Below are 7,705 nucleotides of genomic sequence, written 5' to 3' on the forward strand. Positions count from 1 at the left end.
TTTGATCGAACCACTATAAATCTTTGTGTATTGTCTGCTTTGTTTTGTCTTTCATTTTCATTTTTTGTTAAATCATTCCTTCATCTTGCATCGAACTTCTTATCATAGACTTCTACTTGCTCCCAATTAGAAATCAAGTTTAGTGAGAGCCAAAAGTGCCATTCACTCCCCCTTTTAGCACATTTATTTGAGACCAACACATATTGATATATTTTCAATAAATTTTAAATATAATGAATTTTGCAATCTTTTAACTATAATTCTGTTTTATGGCGAATCCACTTTTTTCCTTAATAGGATATTTGGTTCATGAAATTGAATAGATGAATAATAAAATAGTTATTCTGTGAGAATAGAAAAAGGTAGAAATGATTATTAAGTAGTTCAGTTCACGGAATGAAATAGTATAAAATTTTTTATTATGATTTATTCTAATATTTGATAGGCAAAAATAACTTTGGAATAGTAAATGAATAGGTGATAAAAAGTCAAAAATACCTTTTATTATAATATATAAAATTTTAATTTAAAATATTTATTTTTATAATTTATTAAAAATATTAATAATTTTTATTTAAAATTAAATATGATTATTTATTTTAGTTTATTTTTTAAATATTAATAATTTATAGTTTGTTTAAAATATTTATTATTTATAATTAGAGATTATATTTGATGCACTGTACATTGTCAAGCCATGAGATAACGCCTCTTCAATAAAAAATAAATATAATTCTTTGAGGGACTTAAATATAAATATTATCAATTTTCTCTAAAAAGATAAAAATATTTTTTTATCTCTTTTTAACTCTCTCACACTCGATCTCATCTTCTTCTTCTTTCATTTTTTGTCCATTGTCAACAATAAAAACTTAAATATAGTGATTGTTGCTATAATTAAACTCAAACTCTATCAAAACTTAAAAGAAAAAGTCGATGTTGTGATCGTTCATAATTAATTCATAAATTTCAATTGGTTACTCTTAATTTTCACATTGGAATAGATTTTGTAAAGGAAAAGTGATACAAAATGTTGTGAAACTGCTACATTGAGACCTGATACTATTATCTAACAGAAAGATAAAAGAGTCATTAGAAAAATCAACAAGAAAAACTAATGGTTCATTTTCAATGAAAGGAAAATTATGAAAAATTAACAACTATTAAATGGTTAAGCTTACTTTGACTTCGGTTCTTTTGGTGTCTTTACTAGACAGTGGATAATTTAGATGTAGTATTTGCAGGACAAAGACTTCAGTTCAACTTTAGTTCTTTAGGTTTCATCTTTGAAAATGAATTTTAATTAGTTTTACATTAACTCTTATTTTTAATTTTGGATCAGTTTTTCTTGTTGATTTTCTGATGACTCTTTTATCTTTTGATTAAATAACAATATTAGGTCTCAATGCTTCAATACATTTTGTATTTGCTTTGTTTTACAAAATCTATTCTAATGTGAAAATTAAGAGTTACCAATTAAATTTTACTAGGTTGATTATGAACGATTATAAACATTAGCTTTTCATTCAAGTTTTGATAGAATTTGAGTTTAATTATAGCAACAGTCACTAGATTTAGGTTTATGTTATTGATAATGGACAGAAAAGGAGAGAAGAAGATGAGATTGGGTGAGAGAGAGTTGGACAGAGATTAAAAAATTAATTTTTTGTTAGTTTAAAAAATGTATTTTTATTTTTTAAAGAAAATTAAAAATATTTATTTTTATGTCTTCAAAAATTATATTTGTTTTTGGATGGAGTGACACTATCTGATGACTGACGGTGTATAGAAACTATTTAACATCAATACATCAAATATAATATCTTATATTTTTTATTTTATTTTAAAAATATTAAAATATTAATTTTTATAATTAAAAATTTAAATTTTAAATATTAATTTTTTATAATTTATAAATAAAGTTTTAATTTAATTTCAGATTTTAAAATATTAGTTATTAGTTTTTGTCCTTTTTTGAAAAAAATTTTCCACCTAAAAATTTTCATTTATTTTCTTTTCTTTCTTCTCAACCGACCAACCACTGGAGATACAACTGGTGGAATGGAGCGTCGCATCTATCACTCTCTGTTGTCCGATCTGGCACTAGTGTTACTGTCACTGTCAGTTGCCCTTCGCTGTCATTTGGTGATGGGGAGAATTTAGAAAGAGAAAGAGAGAGAGACAGAAAATGGGTAGAGAGAGAAAATATGTGAAAAATGAAGAAATTCTATATTGTATAGGATGATAATTTTTAAATTTGTTTAAGGATAATTTTATCTAATAAATATTTTTTATCTATTCCTCCATACTTAGAAACAGCTATTACTGAATCCGCCTTTGATAGTAACTATTTAGACTTTTTCCAAGAACGGTCATTCCAAAACAACAATCATTCCGCGAAATAAATCAATTTTCAGAAAGAAGGGAAATGATCGACGAAAGCTCCAATATTCTACTTAAATTTTGATTTTTTTTTTCACATTTTCTTGTTGCTTCTAATTTAGATAATGATCGAGATGCATCTGCCGACAATACCATAGTCAGATTTAAGCTATCACATCGAGGCTGTCTTCGGCCCCTACAAGATTTTATGACTCTTGACAAGGTTGGATTCGACGTCGGTAACCACCAAACGAAGTTTCTCCAACCTCCCGCACGCGAAATCTAGCTTTGCCAGGCCAGCATTAACCGACTACCATTCAACTCCGAAGAAAACTAAAGAAAAGAAAGAAAGAAAGGTAGCTCGAGTCCACACGGAATGGAGCTTAAGTCGGTCCACTAACAAAGTCAATACTTGACATATATCGATTCTGTCCCCCCCTAGTTGCAGTGCTTGTTACTCCAACTCAAGGATTTGTATTAGCATTAAAGTTTTATTTGCTTGCCCTTTAAACTTTAATAATGACACATTAAATCCAAATCTAATCACCTACCTGAATCCTCATTCAAAGTAAAAAAAAAAAAACTAATAATCAAGCAAAAAGAGAAACAACGGACATTTCCAAGCGAAAAACAGCATATCTCAAACCCACTCAAGAAGCAATGGAGGTGTGAACCAAATCTTTTGCTTTTCTAAAAGACATGTATAGCGGGGAATAAAGATTATATATGTGCCCAAGGCAGAAGGAAATCACGATTATCTTCATAATAATATAAAATAAAGTGATCTTTTTTTCCTTGCATGTCGATACCAATGGCTGAAGATACTTACCTTGTTGAGAAACTTGCAGGCAAAAGTCTTCCACCAGTGATGGACGGAATCAGCCGCCTCCTCTTATTGGAGAAAAGGAAGACATATGTGTATTATTAGTATTGCTTGAAACAGCTTTTGGCTGAGAACTTTAACAAATAATAAGAATTGGCTTGGCAACTAGAGGGAGAAGACTACATGATAGGAGGAATTGCTTCTTCCCTAAGCACTCGTAGTGGTCCGCCATCATCCAATAGCTAACCTTGTTAAGTGTAAGTTTCCTTGTATCTTAATCTGTCTGCTTTGACGAAGACAACTTGAGACTTTTGTATCCTTGCCACAGTATTATAATTATTTCCTTTTTCTTACCAACTTTTGATTGCAAATAACAATTCCACTTTTCTTTTTTTATTGTTAGAATTTTCTTATATATATATATATAATTATACTACTGTAACAATTACTAATTGTTAGATTCTTTTATAAATTTGGTATAACTAAGATTTTAACAAATTAACAGATGGATTTAATAACTTATCTATCATGAAAATAAAAATTTCAAATTAATCCAACATCAACCACCCAAAATATTATCCTTTTTAATATATATTAAATGGTGGAAATTTTACTACTAACAAACAAATAATTAGACATGTTGAATTAGCTTGTAACTAACATATATGGTCAAAATGAACACAACCTTGAATTAACTTGTAATTGGACATTCTATCTCAACATTGAATCAAGCTTGGTGTTGTGAAGATTGATCCTACTTGAATATTTTAAGGTAAACTCCTTGCTTTATGAACTTATCTTGGAAACCAAACGCTTTAGCATCTCAAAAGTAAACGTTAGGGAGGTCATACAACTTATTCAAGTAAGTTAAACACTCATACAACTAAATTAATTAAGCTTGCAAGCATTTGAAAAACATGTGTATGGGAGTTCAATAACTTCAAGAAATATCCAAGGATCACTTAAATAAGTTCAAGCAATTTTGATCATTTTTATCATTTCAAAACTATATTCATTTTAAAGCTAAATATATATATATATATATATATATATATATTACACACACACATAAACACATGGCTAATAATATTCATAGTTTAACTCCAACAAATTAATAGTATTGTAATCTAACTAGTTAACTAGTCAAAAAATAATATTGTATTCTAACTATTTCATTGAATTTGTACACTTATTTTAACATCGCCGTAAATACAAGGTGGTATGTAAATGCCAATTTGAATTTAGAAACTAAGTCTTGAAACCGACTAATGGTTGAAAGATGTTTTCTAGTGACAATATAGCAATGTTTGCATCCAATTAGAAAACATTTTATACCCTGGACCCATAGATTGTGGTTACTTGTTATCAAAACAATTGCAGTTGACCTAACAATTTTATATTTCTCCATCTCACAATTAAAATTAACAAAAATAAAGACTGAAAGAGAAACCAAGAAGTGAAAATTAAGAGAAAGAATGACCTTATGAAAGTGCAGATCAATGTGATAAAACAAATAGTAAAATACATGATAGAAAATATAGTAGAATACTTGTCAAAATACGTGATATAATATGTAGAGTGACTTTAAGGTGCGGAAGATACTACATGATACAAAATACAGATACAAAATACAAATGTGGCAAAATACATTGTAGAAAAGCTCACATGGTAGAAAACGTCAATACATGGACAATTAACACATGAAACAGAAGCTATTGATGCATGAAAGATGATTGTCGGCGTCCAGGATGGCTTTGATACCATTTTACAAAAAAAGAAATCTTATATTCTAAAATATATAGTTATAAAGAAATCTCTTGTGTTTTAAGACTATATTTATTGTTACAAAGTTGAGTGAAGGTTGCTGTCATGACCCTGTCTCGGGCCATGACTAGCATAAGGATGCAATAGAGGTAATCCACCAGGCCCACATATGATTCACTATCTTTCTTGATTACTTAGTCCATAATGGGAACCTTTAACACTGATTCATAAGGCATAATTGACATACATAACATTTTTTTAAACATATGGACAAAGCTCTACATTGTGCCAAACACATTTTCGTTACTTAAAATTAGCATTTTGTTAACTTATCTATCATTTACCAACACATGGCTACATTAATGTATATTGGATAATTCACTAATGTCCCATAACCCACATTAATTTGTACATACAAGGCCACATGGTTTGTTACATAACATAACTAAACGACCAGCTACCGGTGGAGTGACTTTAAGGTGCAAAAGATATTACCGAATTCCTTGGTCATTGAGCCTACCATAATACGTATGCAAATCCTTCACATGTCTATATCTTGGGAAGCATCAGATTTACAAAACATGAGATTCGAAAACGTGAGTACAATTACTTAATGAGGGATATAGAGGGGAATAAGCAACAACTTTAGAAACTTTATAAACCATGCTTAATTTCTTAAAAACATTCACATTTACTTATGCAAATCCACGAATGCATTTAGGAATAAAACTTACTTGTATAACCTTAAACTTGCTCATTGGTGTCATTCATAAACTCTAGTTTCTTGCCGTGTTTGTAACTTGTAACGACCGCTCCTCGATCGCTACTGGCGTCCGAGTATTGCGGGAGAACCTGTCAAGTCTCGAACCAGCCTTACTTAAAGCGTTAGTCATTACCTCATATTCATACCATCAATCTAAAAAAATTTCCTTAGACCATAAAACTCTTTGTAATAAGAATTAAACAATAATCTTTATAAATCTAATAAACCTTTATTCCACATAATTGTAAAATAATATATCATGACTTATAATCTCCAAATATACATTTGTATTGATACAATTGTCTAATTTCATAACAATTTACACTATGACAACTTGACCTCTAACAGTGGAGTGACTCAGAATAACGTACTATAAGATACCTTTACCTATCCACAAAGGATTGAAATTGTCGATGAATGCACACTAGGCTGACCGCTATCTGCAAAAGAAAAATAAGAGAGGGTGAGTCTCACAAACTTAGTGATCATCGGCTCCGTGAGTAGGGCATAGATGGGAAATAAGCATAAGGTAGATAAGTTGAATAATAAAACTAGAATATCAAATCATAGTCTTAAGAAACCAAATCATAAGAAATATATTTGTGCCTTGTAAAAATATTTCGTAAAATCATAATGCAACATTTCACTTGGCAAGACAATGCCAAAAACAAGTATAGCAAACAAAGTTTATTCATTGAAAACATCTCTTGCCATTAGCTATAAACAACTGTATGAAAGTATACACGCTCCCAAAATGAGTGGCATGTAAAGAAACCAAAGTATACGACCACATAAACCATTTCATGGTCATCAAGCAAACACTAAAAGCTTTTATTCAAACAAAGGGAGCTGCAAAGAAATCTTAACTCTCCACCATGCAAAAGAGTATGTGTCGAATACTCACAAGGCTCTCGAGTAGGTAAGTATCATAATCACTCATGGACCCACTTCCACATAATAACATCGGGGAGCTCTGCTCTACCGGATCCCCATAGCCATGGCAGTCTCAATGATGTTGGTCGACATCGGAGAATCAAGTGATCGCAACTGCGAATATCACTAGTGGCCTAGCCATATATAACAACCCGTGGCCTTGCCATGTAAATCACAGACTATGGCCCCAACCACGTCTAACAGCTCGTCGGTGACCCAAAGTTCTCTAGCTAGAGCTTACTTGTGCACAAGAGTCACACTTAATCGAAGTGATGGCTGACCTACTCTCGACGCTCTCAGTTTATCAAAACCATTTTTAAAACCAAATCAGGTTTTACAAGGCTTTTCCTTTTAATCCTTTCAAATCAAGGTTTGATAACCTCTTTGAAATTACTTTTCAAGTTAAATGGCATGGTGTAATCATTTGTACGAAAATTGGAATAAAATCAAAGCTCAAAATTTTGCATTTTAAATCGTTTAAGAAATGCTTTTAGTTATGCATATTACAAAAAACCACAAGACACAGATTTTGATACAAACATTGTGAAAGGCTTGTTTCCCGGTTTTGAAAACTCTTTACATATATTGCTTATATATAGTTATGTCCAAAACTTCTTTCAAACAATTTGCACCCATAAACTTTCTATAGTTTCTACCAGCTCATGCTTTCCACAATAGCAATATAAATCGTTGTAAATTCATTGAAAATTGCCTAACAAGGCTAACAGCTCATGGTATCCACAATTGCACTTAAGACAATCATCAATATTTAGTAACGTAAATCATTATATATATAGCATGGAGATTTCTAAAATAGGCACCCTCTACTCACCTTATAGTAGTGAGACCCTCTACTCACCTTACAATAGCTAATTCCACTCGTCGATTATCCGTTACCTCTTCTGACATGCCACTATAGCACACTTTCTTTACTCATACACTTCCTATCAACCATATAACTCAATACACTTAATTTATTCACATGCGTGGCAGCACATCAATCAATAATTCCATAACCTAATCTCATAGTTTTCATTAAC

General features: G+C 30.7%; 1 protein-coding gene and 1 long non-coding RNA gene across 2 annotated transcripts in view; both read right to left on the reverse strand.

The window, feature by feature from the left end:
* The window catches only part of LOC110410391 (calcium-transporting ATPase 10, plasma membrane-type-like), a 48,259-nt gene extending 44,808 nt beyond the window's left edge, over positions 1 to 3,451 (reverse strand). The window contains exon 1 of the mRNA XM_021420045.2: positions 3,212 to 3,451. The gene's annotated coding sequence lies outside the window, so the exon portion shown is untranslated. The remainder of the gene's footprint in view (positions 1 to 3,211) is intronic.
* Positions 3,452 to 4,312: 861 nt separating this feature from the next.
* LOC110411227 (uncharacterized) overlaps positions 4,313 to 7,705 on the reverse strand; it is a 4,115-nt gene continuing 722 nt past the window's right edge. Inside the window, exon 3 of the long non-coding RNA XR_002444741.1 lies at positions 4,313 to 6,172. This is a non-coding gene — a long non-coding RNA (uncharacterized LOC110411227). The remainder of the gene's footprint in view (positions 6,173 to 7,705) is intronic.

Source organism: Theobroma umbraticum, unplaced genomic scaffold (assembly GCF_002168275.2).
Source record: "Theobroma umbraticum cultivar Fairchild unplaced genomic scaffold, ASM216827v3 scaffold_56.0, whole genome shotgun sequence".
Taxonomy (NCBI): domain Eukaryota; kingdom Viridiplantae; phylum Streptophyta; class Magnoliopsida; order Malvales; family Malvaceae; genus Theobroma; species Theobroma umbraticum.